This window comes from Saccopteryx leptura, chromosome 1 (assembly GCF_036850995.1).
Source record: "Saccopteryx leptura isolate mSacLep1 chromosome 1, mSacLep1_pri_phased_curated, whole genome shotgun sequence".
Taxonomy (NCBI): Eukaryota; Metazoa; Chordata; class Mammalia; order Chiroptera; family Emballonuridae; genus Saccopteryx; species Saccopteryx leptura.
The window spans coordinates 73662266-73686911 of record NC_089503.1 but is presented as its reverse complement, the minus strand read 5'-3'; the positions used below and the strand labels follow the sequence as shown (position 1 = coordinate 73686911).

General features: G+C 41.0%; 1 protein-coding gene across 1 annotated transcript in view; it reads left to right on the top strand.

Annotated features, from left to right (window-relative positions):
• Window positions 1–24646, top strand: part of CTSC (cathepsin C) — a 469733-nt gene that overhangs the window by 191136 nt on the left and 253951 nt on the right. The gene's annotated exons all lie outside the window — the stretch shown is intronic.

Sequence of the window (24646 nt, the reverse complement as noted above, 5' to 3'; positions counted from 1 at the left end):
ACCCTAGGTTCTTTGTCCCTCAGGAAGGACAATTCTGAGGCATGCACTATGCAGCCTCTCAGAACTTCCCAGTGGTATTAAGTTCCTGGTTCTCATAGGGGAACCTCCCATCCAACTCATCCTTTACTAGCTTCTTTTCCTTCTATCTCCACTTCCCCACTCATCTACTGGTGCTTCTGAGTTCATTTCCAAAATAAATTACCTTCTCTCAAATCCTTGGTTCAGGGTCTTATGGGAAAAGCCAAGCCCAGTCAGAGTTTGTTGGAATAGAAATGGCCTAGGCCTGACCAGGTGATAGTGCAGTGGACAGAGCATCAACCTGGGATGTGGGGGACCCAGGTTCAATACCCTGAGGTCACTGGTTTGAGTGTGGGCTTGCCAGCTTGAACACAGGGTCACTGGCGTAAGCATGGGATCATAGACATGACCCCATGGTCACTGGCTCGAACCCAAAGGTCACTGGCTTCAAGCCCAAGGTTACTGGCTTGAGCCCAAGGTCACTGGCTTGAGCAAGTTGTCACTGGGTTGGCTGGAACCCGCCAGTCAAGGCACATATGAGAAAGCAATCAATGAACAACTAAGGTGCCACAACAAAGAGTTGATCCTTCTCATCTCTCTCCCTTCCTGTCTGTCTGTCCCTGTCTGTTCCCCTGCCCACTTTCTATCTCTTGCATGCCAAAAAAAAAAAAAAAAAAGGAATGGCCTAGGAAGCAGTTCCTCAATACCAGCTTCTTGCAATGAATCACTCACCACCCAGGTGGTAGCAAGGACCCCTATGCTGGTGCATAACATGGTACTAATCCCTGGCAAAATGTAGCACCATAATTACTAAGACTTCTCTCAGATGTACTGGGATAGAATACAATGGAAGAAATTGTATTGCTCTTCTGTTTGAAAGACATGAATTATGAAGTTAGTTAACCTCCAAAGAAATTCTGTAGGAAAAAAAATTACAGACTTGGTAAGCCAACATTTAATTCAGGATTTGATATGAAAACTTGAAGACATCCAACCAATAATCAAAATAATCTTCCTTTCCTTCACTACAGGATAGACCTGCTGAAAATCTGGCCTAAGATTTGGTTTCAGGAGAAGCAGAGTTGTAAAGAAAGCTGAATTCACAAAGCTAGCAAGTCTTGCCACTAAAATCAGAATTCTTACAGTGAGTCGGAAACTGAAATGTAGGAGGAACTATCTGAGTAGATGCCTTTTTTTTTCTTTTTTTTTTCTTTTTTTTTTTTTTTTTTTTTGTTAGTTAGAGACATACAGGGACAGACATATCGGAAGAGAGAGAGCGATAAACTATCTACTCATCATTGCAGCACTTTAGTTGTTGTTCATTGATTATTTTCTCATATGTGCCTTGACCGGGGGCCTCCAGCTGAGCCAATGACCCCTTACTCAAGCCAGCAACCTTTGGGGTCAAGCCAGCGACCACAGGCTCATGTCTATGATCCCATGCTCAAGCTGGCGACTCTGTGCTCAAGCTGGATGAGCCCGTGCTCAAGCCAGTGACCTCAGGGTTTCAATCCTGGGTCCTCAGTGTCCCAAATTGACACTCTCCACCACCACCTGGTCAGGCAGTAGATACTCTTAGGAGTTTTGAACCCAGAGATTCTTCTGAAACTCTGGCCCAGAAAAAGAGCCCTTACCCTTTATAGTGGGAGGACAGTCAGGTAACTATAAGAGCCCTACCTCAATAGGATGTTTTATAAGGTGCTTTACCTTCCTAAGTTCTCTCATCTCTCCTCATTGCTTCTGGACAAATAACTAGAGTCAATTCTCAGTATAACCTGAGGAAAAAGGTATGCCCTATATTGCAGGATGAAATGAATTATTAATCAGATGAACTATAGAACCTAGCCAGTAAGTACTAATAGGACTCTGAAAACATTCTAAGAAATTGGTCTTGAGATGCTGGATCAGGGAGGAAAGAATATAAGACCAAATAATAGTAGACCTATTTCTATGAAAGTGCTCTTTCATGAGTTAATTTTTAACATTCTGGCAAGTACACCTGGAGCAGATCCTAACTTGCTACTGGAATAGCTATTTAAAACTTGGAAACAATTTTGGCTTAAAATAAATGATGTAGAGATGCCAGAACTATTACAAAGTATCGGAGAAGGCTCCAAGGTCTCAGAGAGGTGGACAGGTTACAATGTATTTATTTTGTGATGCCAGAGAAACTACCAGCTAATTACATCCCCAGGACAGCCCAAAAGACACTCCCTTCACTGAAGCAATAAGGAGTGTCCCCAAAAGAGGGACAACGGCATCACTGAGAATCCCAGTGGTGGCTGTTCTCTGCAGACCAAGTGTCAGATTGCAACTATATTGCTCTTTTTCACATGGAATGAAACCCTACATGGTTAAGTCTTAAGACATGGTACTACTATTGAATGCTGTTTGCATATTTAGTTTTGTGTCCAGCAAGCTTCAAAAGGTGGAAAGTAGGAGCAAAGCCTCCCACGATCACTTAATAATCCACTTAAGAAAGTGAGCTTCCCCCTTTTACAACTTCCAGATCTATAGTTTGAAGTTTAGAAACTTCTACCAGGGAACACAGTGAGGGTTCCACTAAATCTACAGCTCCAATGGCCTCCTGGTTATTTTTGGCTTCTCCTGCTCACAGGCCAGGAGTTAGAGAGGCAGTGACTCTGCAGGCAAGGGCAATTCATTCTCATTACCAAGAGGACATAGGGTTGCTGCTAAATACAGGAGCTAGGAGGAGTATGTTGGGAATCATGGGACTCAGTGGGGTGCCTCTTGATGCTTCCATGCCTGGTGAGAACTGAAAGGGCAATTTTGGCAACAACACCTACAAATATAAGTATCTGGGTTACCAGGACAGATAACCTGAGATTCACACTCCCAGGGATAAAAGTGCATTATTGCACCATGTGATGAACCTTAACTAGAAGCAGGTTGGTCAAGGGAATGGAAGTGGTAAAGGAAGGAAATGATGACTATGGTCTCAACATTAAGTGCATCAGTGGAGACGGTAGCTTATCCCACCAAAACCCCTTTTGTACCCTGCGTAGGTAGGAGCCGCGCCAGCAGCAGCCTTGGGCGCAGCCAGCTGCCATCGCTCTGCGCTTGTCGGCTCCAGCGGGCCGGAGGGCATAGCTGGGTGGAGAACCAATGGCTGGCGCCAGGCGCGCAGGCGAGGTAGGTGAATCGTTTTCTCTAGTTTGGGTTTCTTGTTCACAACTTCGTGGTGACGCTTCATTGTTCCCTTGCCAACTGTGTGTCCAAAAATTGGTCACTCGATGCAGCCCAGTCCCTCCTGTGGGAGGAATGTGTGGTAGACGGGCCTAGGGTGTCCCCGTCGTCACGCCCGTGAATTGCTTGCGGCCACTCGGCGGCCACTGGAGCGGAATCTCCGTCTTCCTCTCCCTGCTCAGCTTGGTTAAGGGCCATTCGGTTCAGCAGCTAATGTGTATTTATCACTTTTTAGGGAAAACAAATTCTACCTTTCTTAAGACACTTAGAGATTCTTCAGGAGAGAAGAGATTTACAAAACAAATAAAGTAGACAGCAACTAAACAAACAGACTACATCATAGCACTATAATAAAGTTAGTATTTAACTGCCAAAATCTTTTTCCTTAAATATTTTTAATTTCTTTTTATTTACTAAAATTTCCTTTTTTTCTATATATTTAGTAGTGGAAAAATATGAGGATCCATCTATCTGACAATTCCAAGAAAGCAGAAACTTGAAAAAAAAATTCTAGAATAGCAAATTTTAAGAGGACATTAAAGAGAACAAAATTTTGTATATAAAATTTGTACCAAACTACTTAGTAAAAAAAAATGTACCTCACCCTAATCTTTAAAGGTTATGATGGCAAGAACTGGCTTTACTTATATTATTTGAACAATTATATTTTTTCATGTGAAATTCTTCCTTTTATACTTTATCTTCTTTCTCTTAAATTATTCATTCTTCTTTGTCTTCCAGATTTATGACAGATTTTTATATGTTAAAAACCTTGGGCTCTTTTTTATCTTATGTGTTAGAAAAATTTCTCAAAATTGTTATATATACTTTTTATGGTATTTGCCCAGTACTTTAAACACTTTGTATGTCATCTGTTTAAATGATAAAAAAAGACTTTTCCCCCCACCAAAACTATAAAATTTCAATTAAAGAAATGACCCTGTTGTTGAGGATAGCTCAATTGATTCAAGCATTGGCCCCAGGTGAGGGTTGCCGGGTGGATCCAATTTGGGGCACATGCGGAAGTCTGTCTCTCTATCTCCCCTCCTCTCACTTTAAAAAAGAAAGAAAAGAAAAATGACCCTGTTGGAGAGGGTACCGAATCCAGACTTCCTGAAGGGAAGACTTGACGCCATATGAAGAGGACAACAAAGTGAGCGTGACTGGTTGACTCTCCTTTTGGAGCCTCTGCATGGGGCCAGCTGGGCTCCCTGGTGTGCTGCAAGTCATCACCTGAGAGGAAATGGGGCTCACACCTGTGCTGAACCACACTGAGCAGTGCTCCAGAGTGTAGGGAAATTTCTCATGTACACACGGGCAGACATCTCCAGAATGGATTCCATCTACGAACACACTAAGATAAAATATTCTCATTAGAGTTTCCTTTCCTAATAAGGGTTATGTAAAAAAAAAAAAAAAGTTTCTTTTTATTGCCTCAATGTTCCTAATTTGATTTAGTGTAAAATGTTACTAGTTAGAATTACCCCTCTTTTTGAGGCACATACATATTGCAATTTGATTCTTAATGATATTAAATAAAAGAATGTCTTCATTTATGGTATATAAACAGGCTAATGTCTCTAGACATCTGAGATATCTTTTTCCAAATATGTATGATGAATATTCTCATTTTGTTCAGTACTGCCACAAAATAGCAAATTTTCATGCCAAATTTGCTATTTGCAGTTCACTTCTGAAGCTTCTCCCAACTACTTGCACTTGGGTCTCTTGTCACAACACCTGTGACTGTTTGCAGTTGGTCATGGCTTCTGTGACCACCCACTGTTGCTGATCCTCTTGAATGCTGATCGGAACCAGACAGACATGGATGCCTATCTTGGCCTTTCCTCCTCACAGGTGCCCAATCTGAGGCAGGCTGCTTCATTTCTCTCAGCCTCAATATCTTCATTTATAAAATCAATATCACAGATTTACTGTCATACCCGTGCTAATTTCCATCCACATTATTATCGTATCTTATAGGGTATAGAGAATGCTGCTCAGGTTGGTGAACAGTACAGTAAGTTACTGTCCCCACACACCAGCCCAACTTCCTTTCCTGATTCCAAAGTCTTTGTATTGAGTTCCTTAAAGAGATTTCATGCACCTTTGCATTCCCACAGTCCCTAACATATTGCCTTATGTAATATGATATTTCAGTGATTTTTCAGGAAGACGGATCACTTAAGGTTGGATAAATGGTTTCTCTTAGTCTATTAAAAGGCAGCAGTTTTTAATGGAGGGACATTCAGCCAAGTCAGGAGAAATTCTGCTGTCACAAATGGAGAGTACTATTGGCAGCTAGTTGGTATAGGTCCAGGATGCTGCTAAACATCCTAAAATACGTAGGACATACAAACAAAGAATTGTCTAGTGCAGAATGTTAATAGTGCTAAGACTGAGAAACCCTGTTATGGAATATGGCTTTGGAGTCAGATCTAAGGTTCCAGTCCTAATTTAGTTGTTCACATGCTTTGTGATCTTGGGAAAGTTATTTGACTTTTCTGCATCTTAGTTTCCACCTCTATAAGATAAAGGTGTTATTTTCTTTCATTTGGGGAACTAAATAAAATAATAGTATTCATTTCAGTACTTGAGCCATAGAAGGTACTCAAAATATGAACTTGCCTTGTACTCTCAAAGTTCTTTCTGACATAAAATGTTATAAAATCTAGACCTAGAGAGGGGGATGAGAGCAGGGATTCTTATCTTAATAAGACCTAGGATCTTTGCCTCTTAATACAAGCCAGTAATCTGGCTGTTCTCTGGAGACACAAAAGGGACAGTCCTGATCAAAAGTGTGCTTACAGAGAGAGAAGGGAAACAAATACTGAGCCTTCTCTTTGTGGCTGCTCTAAACTCTTTTGCCTTTGCCTCCCAAACAGAGACCACTTTAAGAGAAACTGAAGCATGCCAAGCAGGAACACAGAAGATGTCGATTGTACTCATTTCCTGAGCTTAGTAAGTGCACACACACAATTGAATGTTTGTGTAATTGACTTCATAGAATCACAAAGGCTTACTTTTACCAAGATGTTTATACTGAGGCTAGCATCTCCAAAGGAGACAGTGAGCAGCCAGAGACTCAGGGCACAGCCCAGTGAGGGGCCACACAGGTGTGCACACAGTGCAGCCCACTGCCTTTCTTCAAGGCCCTCAGCCAGTGCTGGCAGTGAGCCAGACCTGGCCTCTGGGATACATCGCTGGCCACTCTGTGTTGGAGCATGTGGTAGATAGGAACTGAGGAGCCCATTCTGGGGCCTTGTGAGCAAGGATGCCATCTTGTTCACTGTAACCATCTCAGGACCAAACACAGTACCTGGCACATGGTAGGTGTTTAATAAATGATTACTGAAAACACCTCACAGAAACTCCAAAACGGAATATTTCTGAGTGACTCTGGTAACATTTGATGCAGAACCTTGAGAAAAACACTGGGAAGAGACTAAGGTCAACTCCAGAAGGGGCAGTGGTATGTGAAGGCTTTGGAGCTGCATGACCCATGACCGTTTTAGGAACATTCCTGAAGGGTAATACCTCTTCCAGGAAGTGAGGCTTAGGTGTCACAGAAAAGGGATATCTGCAAAATCAAGTGAATTCTATGTATTTCTCACATTAGCCCAGGTACTAAAGAAAACCCCTCCTAGGGAGGAATAGAAATTACAAGTCTGAGTGAAGCATAACCACACTCAGCTGGATAAAACAACTAGCTAGAAGAGTTAATAATTTTTCCCTTCAAAGCATGTGTTAATAACTAACATTGGTTCAATGCTTACCATGTCCTATATACCAAGCTAAGTACTTTTCATACATTTCATTTTAACCTCACAGCAACCCTATGATATACAATAGATCCTATTTTTCCCATTCTTCAGATGAGAAAATTGGGGCTCAGAGAGGCTTAGTGATTTTCCAAGGTCACAGAATTACTATAAGTAGTTAAGTCAGTATGAGTCCAGAGCCTGCGTTCTTAACCCCTGTGCAGCGCTGCTGCTGTACTCTGCAGGGAACAGGTTCTCAAGGTCACAGCTGCTTCATGCATTTCAAATGGGCTCCAAGATAGCAATGTTTCTGCAGGATTGTCTGAAGACTTTGCTGTCCATTTCTCCCTCTAGGGACTACAAAACCTATCTCTAGATAGCAAAGGACCCATAGAATATCCCTAGATTTTATGGCTAGGGCCTTTCGGTTGTATGCTATAAGAATGCCTATGGGCATTGGTTTTTTTTAAATGAAAAAAAAAATTTCCATCGATTTGAGAGTGTGAGAGAGAGAGAAAGAGAAAGAAGCATCAGCTTGTTGTTCCACTTAGTTGTTCTACTTAGTTGTGTGCTCATTGGTTGTTTTTGTGTGTGCCCTGACCAGGGATTGAACCTATGACCTCAGGTTAGTGGGACAACACTCTATCCATTGGGTCACCCAGCCAGGGCTTCTTGTGGGCATTGTTAACTAAATTAAAGTGTCTTCTGTGTAAACCCCCAGAGAAATGATTCTTTGCTTTTGTTTTTTAATACCAAAGATAATTGTGCTTTTCCTTAGAGCTCTAGTTTGTCTTCCTCTTTTCACATCAAGTCATGAAAATACATTTCCTTCTTTGTTTTGGCTGCCAAAAGTGTATGGTCACTCACCTGGAAATTTATAGGATCTTACACTGCAGGTACATACCGAGGCAGAGATTTGCCAAGCAGTGTTTTCCACTTGAGAGGATGCGTCAAGGAATTCCCTGGCCTCCCGTTGTTTCCACATCCTCTTCGTGGGAAAGGCCATGGTACTCAAGCAGGGGCTGGAGGTGAAGAGCAGTTAACAGGCTCTAAGCAGTGGATTTAGGCACAGCTACACAGATACAGACATATTCTCTACCCTCAGGAAGTTCATGGCTTTGTGGGGAAAGCACACAGATTGAATTTTTCTTGTGCAATTTCTTTCTTTTTTTTTTGTATCTTTCTGAAGCTGAAAACGGGGAGAGACAGTCAGACAGACTCCCGCATGCGCCCGACTGGGATCCACCTGGCACGCCCACCAGGGGCGACGCTCTGCCCCTCCGGGGCGTCGCTTTGCCTCGACCAGAGCCACTCTAGCGCCTGGGGCAGAGGCCAAGGAGCCATCCCCAGCGCCCGGGCCATCTTTGCTCCAGTGGAGCCTTGGCTGCGGGAGGGGAAGAGAGAGACAGAGAGGAAGGAGTGGGGGGGTGGAGAAGCAAATGGGTGCTTCTCCTATGTGCCCTGGCCGGGAATCGAACCCGGGTCCCCCTCACACCAGGCCGACGCTCTACCGCTGAGCCAACCGGCCAGGGCCCAGATTGAATTTTTCAAAGTTGCACTCAAGTTACATTGGGAACATGAAGGGAACACACCATATTCTGCCAAGAGAAATTCAGAAAATTTTTCTACCGGAGCTGACAATTGGACAGGAACTTGAAGCCCAAGGAAACAACATTCATTGAGCACTGCATGCTGTGCTCTTTAGTGAGATTAGTTCACTGAATCCTTACCACAACTTTAAAAGGCAGCTACACTTTCCCTCTCTTTTCAGAAAGTTGATAAAAGTGAGGCTCCGGGAAATTAGGCATGTACTCAGGGCCTCATGAGGCAATGCTCTGAGGCTGAGATTTCAACCTGGAACCATCTTCAGACATGATCTCTCCCACATGCATTAGGGCTATACTGCTCTAATGAGGCCTTCAGATTGAGAATGCATGCTCTGTGTTTGGTTTGGGGAAGCAGGACGGCAGGTACCACCTAGGAATACAGGTGGATGTTTGTGTCCTTTGTGCAGGCAGAGGAATGAGTTCTCAGGTTGTTTCCAAGTTCACTTTCTGAGCATGCTCATCCCAGGGACAGGGCCTGTGATCAGTGTTCCTGTTGGTTGAAATGTCTTTCAGCTCTACACTGAAGACTTTCAGGGGTCCCCAAACTTTTTACACAGGGGACCAGCTCACTGTCCCTCAGACCATTGGAGGGCCGCCACATACAGTGCTCCTCTCACTGACCACCAGTGAAAGAGGTGCCCCTTCTGGAAGTGTGGTGGGGGGCCGGATAAATGGCCTCAGGGGGCCGCATGTGGCCCACGGGCCGGGCCGTAGTTTGGGGAAGCCTGCTAGATCAACTATACTGAAGCTCAGTGAGGGAAGGGAGCAATTCAGTCTTGTTCTTCCTGTAAACTCAGTGCCTGGGCCAAAAAAGGCAGCTATTTTCATTAAATATTCATTGGGTGAACATAGGAATCATTGAAGAAATGTATTGGATTTAGTAGTTTTATGTCCCGCAAATCAGCATAAAAATTTTAGGTACTCATTAAATATTTTGAGTAAGGAAAAACCCCACTATTTAGAACTGCATTTAATCAGGAAGACTCTTGACAATCCTAACTCCAACTCTCCCCACTGCCACACAAACACGAAATTTCTACCAGGCGATTACTGCAATACTGTACCTCTCCTGTGAGAGCAGCTATGGGCCGTCCACTCAGCTGGCCATCTTTCTGGTTCCTCTGGAAGCATTCTTGAAGGCAGAGGCGTGGATTCCTTAGTCACCTTTATATTCCTAGCACTCAGCCAAGTGCCTGGCACAAAGAGGGGTTGGTGGTTAAGAGAATAAAAAAAATTTTTTTAAATTATTAATTATTCATTATATCAGATGATTTACAAGCTTTTTCAGGGGAGTCACAGTCCAGACAAAAGTTTAAAAAATCATTTGCAATGCTATTAAAGAAAAGTTTTACACATAAGTTGCCCTGCCCCTCCACACACATAGAGGGAAAAAATCCTAAGTTCTGAAATGGCACCTAAGAATCATCGTGAAGGCTTTCAAAAGCAAAGCAAAGCAAAACGGAAAACCAAGCAGGTTAGAATTCATTATTAGGTCATTTTCCTCTCCTTTCTGAAGTTCCTTCTCTTAAGATTTCTGGTACTTCCTCTTCCAAGCTGCTGTTGTCTGAAGGTCGGATTTCTCACTCGGGAGGTTTTCTGTTTTGTTCATCCTCTACTCTCCTTCCTTCTCCCCAGGAAGTTGCATGGTTTTTACCTCTTGTTCCTGATAACCCTTTAGCCAAGTTTTCTCAAATTCCATGTATGCAAGCAGCTTTTTTACTGTCCTGCATTATTTTACTTTTTTTTTAATCATGATATCTCTTTCATGATAAAATATTTCCCCTACACTTTCCTGATGGGAAGTCATAAATGACTGATGTTTCTCTTCCTAGTCACTCACCATTTTGAAAGTGTTTTGAAAATATCTACATCTTTTTATACCTATCTCAATTCTAGAACATTTTATTAGTACCTATGTATTATATATTAATATTATTCCCAGCACTGTTTATCTGATGCTTTATAAATATGGCTGTTTAAGATTAATATAATATGGGTTATTTATAAATGATCATATCTAAGAAATATATAAATATATAGCATTAACCATGTGTATAGATTTACAATTTAAAGAGTACTTTCCTATCAGCAAATCCTCACAACAGACTTATAAAGTAGTGACTATCTTTAATCCATTTTCTAGAAGAGGAAGCTAATGCTCAGAGTGATTTGTTTAATATCCTGCCTAGGTCTTTTGTCTACATATTATTTCTTACATTATACCACTTGGGTGAAATTTAGAACCAACAATCCTGATTTTGGGAAAAGGGATTCTTCTTCTACCCATTTTGTTCTGAGAGTGTGGTGAACTGAAGGAGGTCTCTTGATAATGCCCTGCCATTATTTTGTTCTGTGCCTCTGAACAAACTGTTCCTCCTGCTTGGAAAACCTGTTCCTACCTCCAGGCAGAGAAACCCTGCATATCTCTGTGTTCAGACACCATGCTCTGGGTTAAGCACACCTGTCCTCCTGATTGGAGTTAGTGGTTCCTTTATGTTCCTTCAGTTCCTTGTATATCTCCATTACCGGGTTTATCACCCCGGGCTGTCATTTCTGCCTCCCCAAGGATGCTTCAGGCAGCTAGCCAGCAAAGATCATGCCGTATCCAGTAACTGCTCAGTAAATCCCATTTGAGCTGAATTATCAGTAGGGTTCTTAGCATTGAAACCATATTTGAAGAATCCTGGGTAATATTTCCATTTTACTTTCTTCTTAAATTCATACTGATATTCCAGGTGGCCTACTTGCTTCACTGAGATGTTTCAAAGCCATGCAGATGAAGTATTGTGTGTTTTATTTCTGTGATATATAAAGCTTGAGGCTGATGGAATGCAGAAAACCACACAGGAGACCTTTATTCATCCCGGCCTTGGTTCTTCAAGCCTCAGAGAACAAGATGAAAATGGAAATCTTTCAAATGAGAGTGACTGTTGTTTCATATACAAGAGAAGTGCTTCCTTTGGAATACTCAAGCTTTTAGATGTGTAGCCTGGTATGTGCCAGACTCTTTACCTGCATTGATTCTTACAGCAGTCATGGGAGGCAGCTGTTTTCATAGTTTATGAAAGTTAGGTCAACACAGAGGTATAATGATTTATCCAAGTTCAGGTACAATGGCAAATATGAGATTTACAAGGAGTTCTGATTCCAAAGTGGGTCTGCTTTTATACTATCCCAATGGCTTTTTCTTGCTGCATATGCAGCAATGACATAAGTAGGAGTGCCTTTCTCATCTGTTATTGATTTAGATTTTTTTTTCTCTTGGCCTGTAGCTCTGCTGTTGGAAGAAAATGATCAAACCCTTTTCTCTAACAGGGCTCCTGGTTGAGAGCTACAGTGGCTACTTGTCCTTGGTAGACCTCTATGAAATTAAGGCTTTTGATAAAACTCATTTCCATTCTCTGGCTTGGTCTCATGGCCCCACCCTCCTGATCTCATCTGGTTTTAACTTTGCTTTTCTTTACCAATGTGGGTGAAGTTCCTGCTGGTTTTCATAAATGCACCTTTTTCACTGAAAACTGCGGTCTGGTGACTTTGTTTGTTTGATAATTTTCTCAGGGGCAGTGGTGGAAAATATATACAATTCACATTAATCCCCTGCCCTTGTTTGTCAGCCAGAGGTCCAGCCAGTAAAGAGCTTCATGCACTGAAAGCATGCCATGCTGATTTCAGCAGTGGCTTCATTTCTTTTAGGCCACTGGAGAGTTTCATCTATAAAAAAAAAACCCAGCTTTGAGGAAAACTGCCCAGAGCATAGTTGTTAATGTGGTATTGACAGTTTAGTGTCAGGAACTTTTTTTTCTTTTTCAAGTCAGAGGAGGAGATACAGAGACAGACTCCTGCATCCACCCCAACCAGGATCCACCCAAAACCCTGTCTGCAGCTCATGCTCTGCCCATATGGGGCCATGCTCCCAATTGAGCTATTTTTAGTGCCTGAGGCTAAGGCTCCATTGGGGCCTACCTCAGTACCTGTGGCTGATGCACTCAAACCAATCAAGACCTGGCTGCTGGAGGGGAAGAGAGAAAAAGAAAGAAGGGGCAGGGGAGGGGTAGAGAAGTAGGTGGTCACTTCTCCTATATGCCTTGACTGGGAATCAAAACTGAGACATCCACATGCTGGCCTGATGCTCTACCACTGAGCCAACCAGCCAGGGCCCAGTGTCAGAAACTTTTGAAGCTAGAGGAAATTATCCAAATAGCATCCTTCTCGTCACATTAAAAAAAAAGAGAGAGAGAGATTATCTGTTTGAGAGAATTGAAATGCAGATCTATGGAAGCATATGAATAGGAGGATCTCAATCAGCTTTTGAGTAGAAGAGACATAGGTTTGAAATCCAGTTCTACCATTACCTATTTTAGTGGGCATATGATTCAATATATGTATTAAAAGTTATAGAAATGTACACCAAGATATTTGTAAAGTTTTCAGCTGTTATTTCTTGGAATATTTTCTTCAGCATCAAACTCTTTCTCATCACTTTCTGGAACTCAGATAACATGAATATCAGAACTTTTCTATTGTCCTACAGGTCTCAGAGCCTTTTAAAATCTCTTCTCACTATTGTTCAAAGTGTATAATTTCTATTTATTCATCTTTTAAGTTTTCTGACTTTTTCCTTTTCTTTTCTATTCATGTTAATTTTGCTGTTCAGTCTAATTAATGAGTCTAATCATTTCTGTTACTATATATTTTTAGCACTAAGGTGTTCATTTAGTTCTTCCATACATCTTTCAATTCTTTGCTGAAACTTTCTATATTTTTATTTGTTCCAAATACTTGATTTTAAAGACTTTGTCAGATAATCCCAACATCTCTGTTACCTCAGCCTTGGCATTTGCTGATTTTTGCAATTTTTCTTGTTTTTTATATTCTGCCTAATTTTGAATTGTAGAATTGTATCCTATTAATTATTATAGAGAGTTTTTATATTTTGTTTCATGTAAGTTCAGGCTGTAAGTCAGCCTAGCCTTTTGGGGGACTGTTCATCTGTGGTTCTAATGTCAGATGTCAGTTGAGTTTTCAAAGCCTTTGCTTCCCTATCTGTCCTGTGTGTGCTCCACCCAGTGGCCGGTCTGTGTCCTGAGTAATGATGTTTGTTGGTTCAGTTCTCAAATATTTTGATCCTTAGAATCAGGACTGTACCTGCATAACTTTGGGTTTAGCCCAGGAGTTTATATACAATTTTCATGGGGTTATTTTCATAAATTCCTCTCTATCTTTAATCTCTTTGGTAATTTCTAGTTTCCTGGGGCTCACTTTTTTGTCTCCAATATAAAAGCTGAGGTTTTAGTTACCCTATAAATGTGCCTCATTTTAGTTACCCTATAAATGAGGCACATACCACAGCGCAAAATTTAAGGGTAAAACTGAAAGAAAACAATAATCAACAAATTAAAAATTTAATATACCACTTAAAATCAAAGTTGATGTAACAACGCACAATGAACAAAATATCATAACTTTAAATAAAGGCAGAAGGTGGCTCTACACTCCCACGCTGCCTGAGTCATCTTATACTGGTTCCAGTTCTGCCGGGCAGTGTACTTCTACAGCTGTGCCCCCACCTCGTGTCAAGTAGCAGGAAGGCAGGAGGGAAAAAACGGTAAACACCAGGTGTTTGATGGTGTTAAGCCTAATCTGGAGGGACCCAAAACATTGAAGACACGAACAAGGTCCCTCGATTACACACCAAAGCTTTATTGTGTAGCTTGGCCAAGCAGCAACTCCGACAGAAGTCTGAGGGAGATCGCGCCGGCCCTTTGTTTTACCTAGTTTTTATAGTTTTGTAAGTGGGAAGTACAGAAGCAAAAATTGTAATTAGAAGCCCTTTATCACTATTGGTTTTAGTCATATGTCCTTTAACATGATAGGACCATGTTCAATTTGCAAGCCATACATCCTTTTGGAGAAAACAAACTTTACAAATCAACACAATGGTAGAAAGATATCTCTTTACATATTAAAAGGCCTTCCTATATTTTCTACTGTTCATCCGCCATCTCTCTGTCCAGAGTTAGACATATTAACCACATGCATTTACATAAGAGAGGTAGTTTCCGTGGGGACAAATGCCCCCAAATGGCTCATAGTTATAAGAAAAGGTTTATTTTGGCTTTTCTCTTCCTGCACCTGGCTAGCCATTCACCCCTTTCCCCACAGGCATGGTGGAATGTCTGGGGATCCATGTTTTCCTCCCCTTGCATTTACAATACAATGCCAAGAGCCATCCTGGTTATGCCAATCACACAGTACAGAGACTATTCTCACAATTTCTCTGCACACCTTAACCCAAATTAATAAAAATGTTCTCCAAGCCTCTTAAAATATTAATATTAATTCTATAGTGTTTGGTACCTTACAACACCTGCGGGTGAAGTGGCACAGTAGCTCCTCAATGGCACTTTGAATTCTGGTCTTCTTCCTTAACTTGCCAGCTACAACTGGTTTTTTGGAGTCCTAAGTCAGTAGCCCTATGCATTCTGCCCAGGGTTTACAGCTGTACTTAGTGGGAGAGGCAGGGTGGAAGGTGAGTGATTCTTACTCCATCTTAACTAGGAGCAAAGCCAGGGCAGAGTATTCCTAAAGTGCTATAATGGCCTAGGTGAGAAGCAAAGGATGGGCAAAGAAAAACAACATCCAGGGGAAAAAACAACAACAGCAACATTAAAAAGTTCAGAAAAAAAAATCTGTCACATTATTCTTTCTAGTATATCTTTGTGTCCTTGAAAAGAAAATTAACTTTGCAGACTTTTCAGGAATTACCCAATATGCTCCCTCATTCCCTTTATCCTCCAGGGGAAAGGACTGACATGCATATGCATGTGCATACATGTGTGCGTGCACATATGTGAGCGCATGAGTATGCATGTATATGTTCATGCCTCAGAAAGAGATAGAGGCAACTTCGATAAGCATGCTGCATATTTAGATAAATAGAGGTTTCCCCATGTTCCCCTTCAAATTAGTGAAGGGGATAATGTTAAGATGAAGAGCTTTGGAGTCCTTGTTTTGATTTTCCTCTCATCTTGTTTTTGCGAAATTACCAGGGGATAAACTTCTGTCATGGGTACGGTATCTGCTAGTAGTGACCATGTTGTAATTTGTCCTGTTTATAAGAAAAAAGAAGATACTCTACATAAAGGGTAGACCATTGGTTTTAAGCAAGGTGGGTCAAGCTTAGTGCTACTATACCTTGGAAAAGAAGGGAGAACTTATTCAAATGCCTGTTTGAAGTCCTTTGCTTGCTCTTAGGTCCAGGACTGTTTGTTTATTGAATATGACCAACTTTAGGCAGAAGATTGTAAAAAAACAGTGTAAGATGTATTTAAATATTGTTGGATCATTGAATTTGGAAAATAAGAGTTATATACAAAAACTGTCCACTGCTGCTTAACTTCATGGCCTCTGGATATTTTATACTCATTGCAATGAAAAAAAAAAAAGGTTTTTTAACCTATATCTGTGCCCAGAGGGTGGTTCTCTGTAATTCTGGAAAACCCTAAAACATGCCCATCTACTTTTCCCTATCTCCTCTCCTGCCTCATCCCGACACTGCTCCTTCCTCCTCTTATTTCCTTCCTTCCCAGAAACCCTGGCTGGCACTTTCTCTATGCCTGTCACTTCACTAGACACTAGTATAGATGATACAAAAGGGCGAGGAAGACACTGATCTAGCTAGGAGCATTATCATCTAGTAGAAAAACAGGCTTGGGCGCATGGAAGAGCTGAAATTATTCTGGAACAATACACATTCAGGTGTAACAATGTCTCAGAGAAATGGTCCTTCTAGATATTTCTGATCTCTTTAGATGGTGTCTCTCAGACTTACTTTTATACAGGTTTCCTCTTTTCAAAAAAAAAAAAAAAAAAGACAAATTCATCTATTGCTCAGGGTGTGAGGGTGTGTAGTGAGAGATCTTGCATAAAAATGCCTATGTTACTTCTGTTTCAAAAGTTGTTGCTACCTGAAACTTAGCTCTTTATAAAGTGGAATTTTCTTATGTTCCCCTTTGTGGAGACATTTTTGTTCATAGCCTCTGAGCCCAGTCAGGAAACAACTCATTGTTTAGTAAGTCCTGAGATCTGGGTCAGGCATCTTCAGGGCCACAAGAGAAGACCACCTGAGTGTCCTATTTTACTGAGCTCTTGCTTCATTCCAGACAGAGGCCCATGAGGTCTTACTCTCCTCTGGCTCTCTCCTGGTGATGGTGCTGTAGGCAGCCAGCACCCCCTCAGGTGTGCTAACCCAAACAGCTTCTGCCTGCTCCCAGTAATGAGGGTGAACGAGCTGACACAGATCTACCTGGGAATCCCCAGTCTGCCTTGCACACTCCCTAGCTTCCGCAGGCACTGTGCCTGGGAATTCACCTCTTGCTATATCATCCAGGGGGGAGGGAGTCCCATGATGCCATCCTCTGGCATGATTGACTTGGGGTGCTCTGAGGAAACCCAGAGGCTGATAGTGTCAGAGAGGGATAATGAGCTCAGGAAGGAAGTGAGCCCTGAGGAATTACTTTAGGATACTGCCAGACTTCTCCCGCCCTAGCTTCCCAGCATGTCCCAGGGAAGCAATTAACACTGGGAGTCGGTGGAGCTAGGCTGCGTGCAGGAGGAACTGGTGCTCCGTTTAGTGAAGAGCGGATTGGGTGACTTCCACACAGAGGGCTGAGCTGGGAGAACGTGATGCATGGTGGGGGAGGGAGAGCCGACGTCTACCTTTTCCTGGGGAGCCTATGTCCTCGGGTCTGATACAGATGTGATGAAAAGGCCTTTACAATTTTAGAATCTGGACTAGCTTTTCAATTAGTTTGAAGGGGTCTATTATATGTCTCCCTAAACCCCACTCCCTTCTTTGAGTTGTGAGTGTTGGTGGCTTTTAGTTTCCAGGATCTGGATCTCCACTTAATTAGGCAGGAATAAAAGCCCCCACTACTGAACGGCGTGTAACAGCTCCCAGCAGGATCAGTACAGACTGTGCTGTCAGGTGTCAAGTGGAGGCTGCTCAGGCTCCCGGGAGTTGTCAGCCACATGTGCCGTGCGTGTGGCAACCACAGATGGGAAACAGCAGCACTGTGAAAGTCTCACTCAGTAGGAGAAACAATTTTAGCTCTTCCTCCCCTTCCCCCCCCCCCCCCCCCCAGAGAGCCAGAGAGAGACAGAGAGACAGGAACATAGAGCTGTTCCTGTATGTGCCCTGATCAGGGATCAAACTGGCAACCTCTGCACTTCAAAACAATGTTTCAACTGACAGAGCTATTTAGCCAGGGCTTAATTTTTAATTTACTGATTTGAGTTTTAGAGAGAGAGAGAGGGGGAAAGGGAGAGAGGGGAACGGAAATGGAAGCATTCATTTGTTATTCCATTTAGTTGTGTTTCATTGGTTGCTTCCTGTGTACCCTAACTGGGGATCAAACCCACAACCTTGTTTGTTTTGGGACAACACTCCAATTGACTGAGCCAGGGCCAGCTTTTTTTTTCCCCCCTTATCTAGGTGTTTCTGTTGTTGGAACATGGACTCTAGAAACATCATTTTCAGATGTATTCAATAACCAAATTTCTTCTCAATTTCTTGGGACAAGCATGTGCCATGAAGTAGTATTATTATCACTATTATCAACAACCAATTAATTCATTCAATTCATTATTTGTTTTTATAAAATCTTAGTTCAGTTAATAAAATTATATGTGCCAAGCTCTAGACATTGGATTAGGAAAGTTTTGCTCCTTACATTAAGGGCTTTCTCAATTCTTTGGGTATAACATGCAAGAAAACTTACTATTTTAATCCAGTATACTATGCATTAGAAGATGTTATTTGGTGACATAAAGGTATAAATGAGGGACAGGAAACCAGAGGGAAGGAGACCAGGTCATCCTAGGCAAAGAGAAAAACATGTGTCAAGGAACAGAGGAGACAGACGAGGACAGGTGACTAGGTCATCTCACATGGTGTAGGGGCAGAAAGACAGGGAAAGACGGGTATTTAAGGACTCTGCTGTGCTATGGATTTTATTCGAAAGTTGACATTTATGTAAGAATATTAAAAGCAGATGTAACTGGTGAGATCTAATTTACCAGCTGGAATCAGACTTCGAGCCTCCAGAACTATGAGAAATTAAATCCCTGCTATTTAAGTCATCCAGTGGGACCCTGTTATGGCAGTCCAAGTAAACGAATATAGCGAAGATTTTGGAGTATGTTTCCTAGGGTTTTCTCACCTCCCAGTAGGAACTCCTGGGAAATTACTTAGCCCATAGTGGCCAGTCCCTCCTCTAGGCTAAAAGACAATTGGAGAACCCTATGTGGCCACAGGCAGAGGCTAGTTTTTTATGCCTGGTTTCTTTCGCTGCTGGGGGTGCAGCTGAGACGGGTGCTGCACTACTGAGGAGTCACGGCACCACGACCTCTGTACTGCTGTAGATCCTGCTCCCATGAGTGTCCCCTTCATCCAGAGTTGCTCAAGGTCGGACATACAAAGAGTGTTTTAGCTTCCTTGGAAGTCTCTGTCATTGTGTTTAAAGTTTTCTCTGGGAGAGGGAGGGGTTTCTGTGATCAGCCACACTGCAGCGTTCACCTTCCTGTGGGCCTGAGTGCTGCGCTCAGGGGGCCAGACAGGCTCTCCCTTCCCCACACTGCAGCATTCACCTTCCTGTGGGCCTGAGTGCTGCACTCAGGTGGCCTGACAGGCTCTCCCTTCCCCACACTGCAGCGTTCACCTTCCCGTGGGCCTGAGTGCTGCGCTCAGGGGGCCGGACAGGCTCTCCCTTCCCCACACTGCAGCATTCACCTTCCCGTGGGCTTGAGTGCTGCGCTCAGGTGGCCGGACAGGCTCTCCCTTCCCCACACTGCAGTTTTCACCTTCCCATAGGCCTGAGTGCTGCGCTCAGGGGGCCAGACAGGCTCTCCCTTCCCCACACCGCAGCTTTCACCTTCCCGTGGGCCTGAGTGCTGCGCTCAGGGGGCCAGACAGGCTCTTCCTCCCCTTGTGAAACTGTCCCCTTCAAGTCCTTTCCTGTGTCAGTGGGTCTTCTGTGGGGCCTAATCAATTCAGGAGTAAAATGAGATATCACTGAGCCTAAATAAATAAGTAGATAAGCAAGCAAGCAAATAAATCAGTCTCTTCAGCCCTTCCTTTCAGGAGTCTCCCAAGTGCCTGTGCCCATTTCCCTGCATTCCTCCCACCCCACAGTTCTGCTTACTTAGGGTATCAGATGCCCATTTGGTTAATATTTGCCTAAGAAACCTGTTAAGTAAGTCTCTATAGAATGAATAAATCTGATTTGTAGTGCTTTTCTGTTCTACCATGAAAAATAAGCTGAATTTTAAAAAATGGTAAGTTTTCTTGCTTAAATCCCAAATAGTCACTATAGTCATAACACCAAAAGGGAAGAAAATATAAAATGATCAAAATTCCCTAGTTTTGACAGACTTTCGATAGTCACTAACACTGTCTTCTAAAAATAAAATATTGGATAATCTCCCCTATCCCCCAACCCTATCCCCCCTTTTTCACAGTACACAATCCAAATTAGCCTGGCTCCAACTAAAAACTTAAGGAAGACAGAAAAAATAAACAAATTACTCCTCTTCCTTTAAGGTTCAACTTATGTGCTCCCAAATAAATTGATTCATGTTTGTCTCTTTGACTATTTGTTATTTTTCTTAAGTTTGTCTACCCTACTTATAAAAGTAAAGCTCTTCCTTTTTCATCCAAACAACTACAGAGCATAACAGAGTGACTGCATATAATTAAATGAATGAAGTGGATTTTTGGAAAGTATTAATATTGCAGAGTAGGGTATATCTTAGATGTGCCTATAAAGTTTCACCTACTAACATCAGGAAACCAAAATGAAAATTATACATCAGTTAAGCAAAAAATAATGTGTCCGGACTAACTAAGCAGTAGTAGGGATGAAGAAAACAGATTTTAGAGATAAAGTATTGGCATAGCTTGGTGTTTACTTGGTTAAAAGGTATAAGGGGAAGGAAATTATTGCCAAGAAAATGACAGGAAAAATTAAGTAAGAACTGGTGACTTTATCTGATAGAACACCAGGAAAAGAACAAGTTCAAGGTGCTCAGAATTTTTTTTTTTTTTTTTTTTTTTTTTTTTTTTTTTTTTTTTTTTTTAGTACTTAGTGTAGAGAAGTATGCTTTGGAATGAAAGAACTCACAATCTAATTGGGAGTCAAGACATACATCTAACTTAATAAAGAAAACTGTAAAAAGGCTTAGAAAAAATATCAAATATATAAACAATGGGAAGTAAATATTATGGGAAAAAGTATACCATCTAATTCCAAAAGGAGAGTAAACATCAATGTCATCGTGTGATCTGTAATGAACTGTTTCACTACTCTTGGCTAGGGTTCTAAAATGGCAATACATATTTTTGTTGATTTGACATCTTGACACAAGGAAAGCTGTTGATAGATAGCCTTGAGCTCAATACGCATTATTCAGTGTGCTTCTGCTTGGCAAAAACCCAGCTCAGAATGGCTTTTGCATAGAGAGAAATTTCTTGGGTCATGTAACTAAAAAGACCAAAAATAGTGGGATAGAAATAGAGTTCAGAGATAGAGTTTCAGGCAAGGCTTTAAAAATACATTATTAAAATAAAATGGCAAATCACAGATTGGCAGAAAATATTTTATATTCTTTCTATATATGTATATATACACATACACACAGTATTCTATTCTGTGAATATAATATATATACCCACAGAACATATGTATGTGTATATATATACATACTTTCACCATATATTTTATATAGCTTTGCATTTTTTATGTCTGTATAAATGAGTATTCTTACAGCTTATTAATAGGAAAGTAAACAACTAAGTATAAAGAGCAAAAGACTGAAACACACTTCACAGAGAAGACATTTGTATATCTTAATATGGTAAAAGTATATATAAATTGTTATATTTATATAGTAGAATGTTGAGCAGTAACAAGAAATGAATTACTGATATCATACATGCAGCAACTTTGATGAAGCTCCAAAACTATGTTAAATGAAAAGTGGCGGACAAAAGACTACATACTGTGTAATTTTATTTAGATCAGTGGTCCCCAACCTTTTTTGGGTCACGGACCAGTTTAATGTCAGAAAATATTTTCACGGACTGGCCTTTAGGGTGGGACGGATAAATGTATCATGTGACCGAGACAACCGTCAAGAGTGAGTCTTAGATGGATGTAACAGAGGGATCTGGTCATTTTAAAAAATAAAACATCGTTCAGACTTAAATATAAATAAAATGGAAATAATGTAAGTTATTTATTCTTTCTCTGTGGACCGGTACCAAATGGCCCACGGACCGGTACCGGTCTGCGGCCCAGGGGTTGGGAACCACTGATTTAGATGACATTCTAGGACAGAAAAGAGTAACCTATAGTGATAAACGATCAGTGGTTTCCTGGGGACAGGGCTGATGGTGATGATTAGTTGCAAATGTGTGAGAATTTTTGTAGTGATCAGAATACTTAATTTTGATTGTGGTTATATTTTCATGTATATTTACATGTGGTTACAGAAATGCATTTCAAAACTCCTCAAACTGAATACTTAGAGAATATTTTAAGTATATTTACTGTGCAAAAATTATCAATCAGCAATAATATTAGAAAGTCAAACTACAATTATAATTGTTGGGTGAAAGCACAAAATAGCCAAACTATTATCTAACTATAATGCTCACAAAAATTAGGAGATATAATATTTTATAGCTTCATACTCATGTTGAAATATTCTCTAATTTTTGTGAGCAGTATATTAAAAAAATACCTACTAGAAATGAAATAACAAAGAAAAACATTAAAAAAGATGAAACATTAAAAAACATTTAAAAAGAATATAAGATTATTTCAGCCCTGGCCGGCTGGCTCAGTGGTAGAGTGTTGACCTGGCTTGCAGGAGTCCCGGGTTCGGTTCCCGGCCAGGGCACACAGGAGAAGCACCCATCTGCTTCTCCACCCCTCCCCCTCTCCTTCCTCTCTGTCTCTCTCTTCCCCTCCCGCAGCCAAGGCTCCATTGGAGCAAAGTTGGCCCGGGTGCTGAGGATGGCTCCGTGGCCTCTGCCTTAGGTGCTAGAATGGCTCTGGTTGCAACAGAGCAACGCCCCAGATGGGCAGAGCATCGCCCCCTGGTGGGCATGCCAGGTGGATCCCGGTTGGGCACATGAGGGAGTCTGTCTGACTGCTTCCCCGTTTCCAACTTCAGAAAAATACAAAAAAAAAAAAAAAGATTATTTCACATAAATCTTTAGAAATAAATTTGAAAGTTTAATAAATAAGAAAGCTTAAACAGACTGATTATCATAGAAAAAGGTAAAGAATTAAAAAAACAACCTCCTTAAAATCACCCCAACTCAAGTTACATAGAGAATTCTGCTAATACTTTCAAGACCATTTCTACTTAAATTATTACAGAGCACAGAAACAAAAGAAGAACTTCTATATATTTGTCTGAAACAAATGTAATTATGATATATATATGTTGTTTTGTATATTATATATATAATATTTTGTATATTATACATATAAATATATATATTGTTTTGTTTGTAGAAACAGAAAGGGTGGGGAGAGAAAACATTGATTTGTTGTTGAATTTATTTATGCATGCATCGGTAGATTCTTATATTTACCCTGACCAGTGTTTGAACCCGCAACCCTGGCACATTGGGACAATACTAACCAACTAAGCTCTCTGACCAAGGAAGGGGAAATTCTGAAAACACTTATTCACCAAAATATATGTACAGCTCTTGATTGACTCCATCATCAAACACTTAATTCTGCACTCTAGTGATAAATCAGTTATTTATAGAACACATGCTATGTGACAGTCAGTGATATATATATATATATCTTAACATTTATTATATCACTTAATCCCCACAACCCTGCATGAAAGTACTCATATCCTCATTTTATATATGAAAAAAGTTTAATTACTGAGATATGGAGCAAGTTATCACGAAAGCTCACACATTCAGCTGGTAAAGAATTTAGTTCCAGACAGCATAATTATAATCTCTGAACTCCTAACCATTATGCTAAGCTATCTCCTTTTAAATGTCTGGATGGGAGAATATTCTGACTGCAGGGCACAATACTCAGCCAAGAAAATGATAGAATTTACCATTTGACATATACTGATAAGCAATTCTATTAACTACTCTGAGAGTTGGTACTGTCACGAAAGTACCATAAAAGACAGCATAAAAAAAAAGACAGCATAGTACCTAAAACATACCAAATAATTAATAAATGTGGTTATTGAAATATTGTTCTGTCTGCTTAGTTATTTATTAAATTAAAGTAATACAAACAACACTATAGAATAAAATGGTAGCTATTTTCAGATATGTAAAAGGAAGGATTTATAGACAGAGATGAGTAGTTATTTTTATTTTTTACTAGATTTTAATTTATTGTGTTTACACAGATTCAAGTATCCCACCAAATATATCCCCCCACCTCCATGTTCACCTCAACATCCTCCTTGCCCTGTTTCCCCCAACGCCGTCCCCGCTTCCCTCCAGGATTTGCTGTCCTGCTCTCTATAATGCTGTGTTATGTATATATAATTTCACCAATCTCTTTTCCTTCGATGATCCCATCCTCTCATCCCCTTTCTCTCTGTCCGCTTTCCCGCTGGTCCCTTTGATCCTGCCTCTGCCTCTATTCTGTTCCTCAGATAACATTGTTCATTGATTCCTCAAATGAGTGAGGTCATATGATATTTTTCTTTCTCTGCCTGGCTTATTTCATTTAGCATGATAGTTTCCAGGTCCATCCATGTTGTCACAAAAGGTAAGATTTTCTTCTTTTTCGTGGCCACATAGTATTTCATTGTATATATGTACCTTGCTTTTTAATCCACTTGTCCACTGATGGACACTTAGGCTGTTTCCAGATCTTGACTATTGTAAACAATGCTACCATATACATGGAGGAGCATTTCTCCTTTTGAATCAGTGATGTGTATTCTTAGGATATATTTCTAAAAGTGGGATGTCTGGGTCATCTATTT